This window comes from Astyanax mexicanus, chromosome 22, assembly GCF_023375975.1.
Source record: "Astyanax mexicanus isolate ESR-SI-001 chromosome 22, AstMex3_surface, whole genome shotgun sequence".
Lineage (NCBI taxonomy): Eukaryota > Metazoa > Chordata > Actinopteri > Characiformes > Acestrorhamphidae > Astyanax > Astyanax mexicanus.
This window is the reverse complement of record NC_064429.1, coordinates 7,773,175-7,780,688: the sequence shown is the minus strand read 5'-3', so window position 1 is coordinate 7,780,688 and position 7,514 is coordinate 7,773,175.

Here is a 7,514-nt window from a genome sequence, read left to right as displayed (position 1 = left end):
TAGGTGTGAATTATTGAGGGCGAATTTGTCGCAGGATGAATAAGAAATGGCGCGTTAATGGCAGAGTTCCTGCTCAAGGCTGAGATGTCCTGAGGAATGTCTCTCGCTGTTTGAACTCGGGGTTATGTAGGGCAGAGTGCTCTGTCGTGCGCTGCTTCCAATTGGACGAGATTCACTGTTTCTAAACACTGCTCACAGAGGCCATTTTGAACTGTGCAACCTGATTACACTGAATAAAGTACAATTACAGTACATGAAGCTGGTGGTTACAACCAGGGCTGGACTGGGGACAAAAAAATATCAGCCCTGGCATTTTTGGTTTAGATCTGATTTAGACTTGTAATTTACAGTCATATGAAAAGGTTTGGGCACCCCTATTAATCTTAATCATTTTTAGTTGTAAATATTTGGGTGTTTGCAACAGCCATTTCAGTTTGATATATCTAATAACTGATGGACACAGTAATATTTCAGGATATTTCAGCCATTTCTCTCTCCTTGTGCAAAGTGCGCTGTATTGTTGACCGATGCACAGTGACACCATCTGCAGCAAGATGATGCTGCAGCTCTTTGGAGGTGGTCTGTGGATTGTCCTTGACTGTTCTCACCATTCTTCTTCTCTGCCTTTCTGATATTTTTCTTGGCCTGCCACTTCTGGGCTTAACAAGAACTGTCCCTGTGTTCTTCCATTTCCTTACTATGTTCCTCACAGTGGAAACTGACAGGCTAAATCTCTGAGACAACTTTTTGTATCCTTCCCCTGAACAACTATGTTGAACAATCTTTGTTTTTAGATCATTTGAGAGTTGTTTTGATGAGCCCATGATGCCTCTCTTCAGAGGAGATTCAAATAGTAGAAGAACTTGCAATTGGCCACCTTAAATACCTTTTCTCATGATTGGATACACCTGGCTATGAAGTTCAAAGCTCAATGAGGTTACCAAACAAATTCTGTGCTTCAGTAAGTCAGTAAAAAGTAGTTAGGAGAATTCAAATCAATAACATGATGGTGCCCATACTTTTGCACCGGTCAAATTTTGGTTTAATGCATATTGTACGTTTTCTGTTCAATAAACCTCATTTCAATCCTGAAATATTACTATGAGATTAATAGGGGTGCCCTATTCATATGACTGTATGTATTTGGGGTTTTGGGGTTACAGAGAAAAATAATGTATCATCAATACGAAAATGTTGAGAAATATAAGAAGTTTAGTGTGTATTGTCAACTTTACCATTTCTGTCTGCTCTGCGTAGACAAAATATGTATTCTAAATTTCTCTAATATACCAGCTCACTTCTAATCTTTTTTAAGGTTAAAGGTGCTTCCTCTTTTAACCCTTAGACCCCTACTGACAGATTTTCCATCCAAAATCACACCTTGTGTTCTCAGCTTAATTACTCAGGAATTCCTTCACACATAAACATAATCCATATATGGTTAGAAAGGGCGGAGCTTACTCTTTCTAAAAAAAGTGATCCACCACATCCCAGTGTGGTAAAGCTAAATCTACGAGAAACCCATTGAGAAAAAAAACACCTAAAAAAAGTGAAAAATCTCCTTCCCCAACCAATATTATTTACCTTTAGTGCTTCAAACATATTTATATGATGTTTCAAACCAAATAATATCAGTAAATATCAGACTCAAAAATGTCCACAGAAAAAGTTTTTATTGGAAATTGGGAGAAAGAAGACATGTTTCTTTATTTGTCTTTATAAATGCAATTGTAACGCATTATAAATACAGGATTTATAGGAAGTGCTACCCATATTTATATATATATATATTTATTTTTTCTGAGACTGACCATGTTTTCGATCACAGATCACGTCAGACTCGTTGGGATTGCAGCCTCAGAACGTGAGCGATTTGGAAGAGCCAGGATTTGCTTTTTCCACTCATTCATCAACATTTATTAAGCTTTGCTAACTAAATCAGAGCTACATTTATTTTGAGAACCTGCCTCGGGCCACACAAGCATATTTTAATGTGTTTGAAAAAAAGACACCCTTACTACAGTCAGTGCAACAGTAATATCTTCATGGCCTGGTTAAAAAAAAAAAAAAAAAGAAAGAAAAGGGAGGGAAAAAAAGATGTGAAAAAACATGGATTATGAAGAAATCCAATTATAATCAACTGATTGGCTGTCTGTAGTAATAATTTGATGAAGAGGAGGCAGTTAAATTTTGGAGTGATTGCCCTTATTAAAAAGCTTTGAGGAGAAGAATGCTTATTACTCTGTTTTGATACAGATGAGATGGAGTCTATAACTTTATTAATTTCCCATAATATTAATAATAATCACGTTATCCCTTCGGCTGCGTGGAGTTGGAGCTATTGGGACAAGCAGCTAAATTTATTCAGTGATGGAATGATTCCACACTTGGGATTCCTATAAATGCAGTATGGGTTTTTTTCTGAAGGTGCAGGAGACGTAATGGTGTCCCCAGTGAACAGATGATATACATTGAAGCTGAAGAGTCCTTTGGTTTGGACAAACTCCCCCACCGTCTCATTTATTAGGATCCCTTACGAAATACTGTACAGTATATCCCTTTCAAAATCACAGCCTCAGCTCTAGTTCTTTAGTAATTTGATAATTTATTTACCTACCTACTTCTCTCTTTCTCTCTATCTACCTGCCTCTCTCTCTGTCTCTCATTCTATCTACCTACGTACCTACCGCTCTCTGTCTGCCAACTTACCTACCTACCTACCTTTATCTGTCTACCTACCTACCTCTCTTTCTCGGCCTACCTACCCACCTTTCTATCTATATCTCCCTACCTACTTCTCTATTTCTAGCTCCCTACCTACCTCTCTTTCTCTGTCTACGTACCTACCTACCAATCGTTCTCTCTGTCTACCTACCTACCTACCTCTCTTTCTCTGTCTACGTACCTACCTACCAATCGTTCTCTCTGTCTACCTACCTACCTACCTACCTCTCTTTCTCTGTCTACGTACCTACCTACCAATCGTTCTCTCTGTCTACCTACCTACCTACCTACCTTTCTTTCTCTGTCTACCTACATACATACCTACCTACCTACCTCTCTCTTTGTCTACCTACTTACCTACCTCTCTTTCTCTGTCTACCTTCCGAGATCTCTCTCTTTTTCTCAGTCTACCTACCTACCTCTCGCTCTCTGTCTGCCAACTTTCCTACCTACCTACCAATCTACCTTTCTCTGTATACCTACATCTCTTTCTCTGTCTGCCTACGTACCTGCCTACCTACCTACCAACCTCTCTATCTCTATCTCCCTACCTACATACCTAGCTCCCTACCTACCTCTCTCTCTGTCTACGTACCTTCCTATCGTTCTCTCTGTCTACCTAGCTACCTCTCTTTCTCTGGCCTACATACCTATTTACCTCTCTCTTTGTCTACCTACTTACCTACATCTCTTTCTCCATCTACCTTCCACCTCTCTCTCTCTCTCTCTCTCTCCGTCTACCTACCTACCTACCTCTTGCTCTCTGTCTGCCAACGTACCTACCTACCTACTTACCAACCTACCGTTCTCTGTCTACCTACCTACCAACCTACCTACCAACGTACCATTCTCTCTGTCTACCTAGCTACCTCTCTTTCTCTGTCTACCTACATACCTACCTACCTACCTCTCTCTGTCTACCTACCTACCTACCGTTTTCTGTGTCTATCTACCTCTTTCTCTCTCTGTCTATCTATGTAACTAAGCCGACATTCAATATTATTCATTATTAATACAACTAATAAACTCCTTAATAAACCATTTATAAACCTATATAAAGAGTTCCTTAGATTTAGATATATACTTGTATATAATTTACACCTACCTAACTAACAGAGTATCGCAAAGAAATCTGAGAAAAAGCCGGTTTTGCTAGTAGTTCTGTTTATTTTGCATTTTGATGTTATTATGATGCTTTCACTACAACACTGATTAGAGGGTCAAGCTGTTAAACAAATACCGTCATACACTGGTTTCATTTAGATTATTAGACCCAGAGTATATTGATCAAACGTGGGTTATTTTTAAACCAGCACTGTTGTGTGTATGTATGTACATTAATGAAGACGCATGATTTAATTGCTCTGTGTGTGTGTGTGTGTGTGTGTGTGTGTGCGTATGAATGTGTAATTTGTTTGAATTTTTTTTTTGTTCCTCCACCATTTTTCAAGGTGACACTGCAGGGTCCTTCAGGGCTTCCTTTCCAATTCTTTTTGGGATTGAAATTATGATGGAGTAATTTTTCCGCGGAAAATTGCCTCTGTCACTTGTGGTCGGTATCTCTCTCTCTCTAAATTTCTCAAGTGTATTTCTCTCTCTCTTTATTTCCCTCTCTCTCTCTCTCTCTCTCTCTCTCTGTTTCTCTATTTCTGTCTGTTTCTCTCAATGTCTCTCAGATCAGAGACGAGTGATCCTTGTGATTGATTATGTAAATCTGTTGGACTGTGTGTATGGGTTTTATTCCAGCTCCTCTCAGTCCAGGTGTTTTAATTTGATTTATATATATACGGATAAAAAACCCAGACGTGAACTGAAGAGCTTGTTTATAAGCAGAAAGTCGTAGTCATTGTGTGTCAGACATCAAATGCTCTCGTCTTCGCTGGAAGAAAAAACTCTCTCTCTCTCTTTTTCTCTCTCTTTCTCTCTCTTGTGAAAAACACCTGCTTGTTTCCAGAGTGAAATAAAAAAAGCCTTGTGTCATTTGAGAGTTAAGGGGTGGTCCCTTGGAGGAAACGTGCCCTAATTTTTATTTTCAATAGAAACTTATCTAATTATATTGAAGTTAACTTCCTGATGGTTGATTCAAGGGCAAAGGAGTGACGCGAATACGCTTTAACCTTAAAAACAGGGCTTGCTTTAATAGCTCTGCTGTTGCTATTTTTAAGCCATAGTACTACATTCTCTGAATGGACGTGAGAACATATGGTCCTTATGCTTTACGCGTGCATGCTTATGAATACATCAGTTATATATGGAGTGTATGGAATATTTTGCTTGTTTTTTTCCCTGAGCTCCACATACACTGTAGGCCCGGATAAGTTGAATTTACTTTAATAATTTTGAGGAAACCAGTTGCCCTTAAAAAAAGTCAAGTAATGGGGAATGAAAAATTGAATTAGCATAAATTAAAACATCAAGTTATTACAACTAAAGGGGAAGTTGATTTATTTGTAAGGTAGCCCAGGGGGAATCACTACACACTGATGGTGAGTGTCAGTCAGAAACTGTTGGACACACCCAGTATGCAAATAGATTGTGACAGAAGCCAATGGAAAAGAAGCTGTTAATGGCGAAACAGACTAAACTCAGTTATTATAATAAGTTGGTTCAACTCAGAGATCTCAGTTTGAATAGTACAGTATATGTGCCCACAAATTCAGTTCAACTAACTCAAAATAGTTGAGTATTGTTTAGAAATCTCCAATTTTACGTAAAACAGACTCAAAAATCATTTGAGTTTAAACAGGTTCTGTGTTTACAGTGTAGCACATCTCTATACAGGTTGATGTATTACAAAGAGTCACAGTACAGTACAGTCAAAAGTTTAAACGACATTCACTAAATAGTAGTCTAATGACTACACATGAGTACATACAAACAAAACACATGTAAAAGAAATCATTTAAATAACATCAAATAAATGAGTATCCCGACATAAAACGCAGATAAGATAAAGAAAAAAGTGCTAAAACACAAAAAGGTTAAATGCATAACAAGAAATATAAAATAAATTGACCACTAAATCACTCAGAAACCCTCAAAAATCCTCCCCAACAAAGTGTGGGAGTAACCTGTCTCCTCATTAGTAATACAGCTGAGCTGAGCGAAACGATTCGGGGCTACTGAAAAATCATTCGGGGCTAAAGCCCCGGAAGCCCAGGTGAGGCGTGGGCAACTCCCGGTTTCTCTCAGAAGAAATGTTGTTAATTGAACTATTTAAACTTTTAACATTTTTAGCAAAACAAAGATTATAAAGAGGTTATATAGAACAGTCTCTTCTAGTAGAGTCTTTGGCGTAGGCCCTGTCATCGGCCCAGGACTTGATACATCTGGGCTCTGCAGATCCTGTCGTACGTTGGAGACAGGGGCGGAGCCAACCCCCCGGGCAACCAAACGGGACCAACCTGGAGGCGGTGGGGAAGGAGGAGGGTAAGAACGACCATCAGCGTCTGAAAGGCAGCAAAGGCACTGAATGAGTGATCTTATTTAAAGGCAGAAGGGAACAGCTGATTGGATAGGTAATTAGGTGACGTCGCTTTCATTTCCTGTACAATTAATTTTTTAGATTTAATTTCAAATCTACACTGTTCATATCACATATTTTTAGAGGATTGGATTTAGAGGAAAGCACAGGAGTCCTCCATTAAGTAACATAAACATATAAAAGAGATAAAGACAAGAGAGAAGTAACTCCAGCGCTGAGAGTACAGTAAGGCCATGGGCCATGGCAGATTCCGTTCTGCTTCAGTGGCTGTTGGGCACCATATGGCATTGGAAATCTTTGAACCATCCATTCCCACTGTAATTTCTCTTTGCATATGTAACTCTGTACAAACACAGCATTTCCATAAACCCCCGCGCGCATTGGGTTGTCAATATTTGTAATTCCTCTCCCCCGCCTCGATTGCATTTGGCCTGAGGCCTTTCAGTAAAAGCAAAGCGAAGAGAAAAAAAAAACACTTCAAATTCATTATCAGAAAAGATGCACGCTATAGCCAGCAAACAATCACTATTCAACTTCACAGGTGAGGTGACACAGATTTTTTTTGTTAATGCCGAAACCCCGGGCCTTTGTAAAGGGGCTTACAAAAAGCTTTTTTTCCCCCCTCCAGTGTGAGACAGTCTGGTCTCTCCAGCATAAAGCCACCACAACATCCATTTGACAGGTCTGGCTTATTGTCATTTGGTCATTACATCACAATTATGAGGCTGCTCTTGGAGGGAAAATAGGAAACGAAAAAAAAAAAAAAGAAAAGGCAGAAATGTAGGTCACTGGAGATGCGCTCGCGGCGATCTGTCTCTGCCTACCCCGGGATGGGTCCATAGCTCTGTCTCTCAACCTCCCCCCTCCACACACACATTTACACACACACACACACACTTACACACTCATGGGAGACGGGCAAAGTCACACACACACACACACACTCACACTCCCCGCTCACCCATTCTCTTCTACACCACAAGCTAGTTAATGAGACAAGGCAGGTTAGTGATGATGAATAGCTTATTACCAATGAAATGGGTGCTGTTTTTTTTTTAAGTCTTAATTAGTGTGGATTTATAGCTTCTATATGTTCATGGTGCTGCTACTTGCTATATGCTAAAGTCCAGTTATGAATGTTAATACAAAAACAAATAATAATAATCTGTTAAAATAGAAATAGAAATAGAATTAAGCTGTTTGTGTTCATTTTCTGTATGTTCTTTTTTTCATACTGTAATAAAAAGATAATAATAAAACACATGTTGTGTATGTCATCTTACACCCTGCACAACTTGTGTTTCGT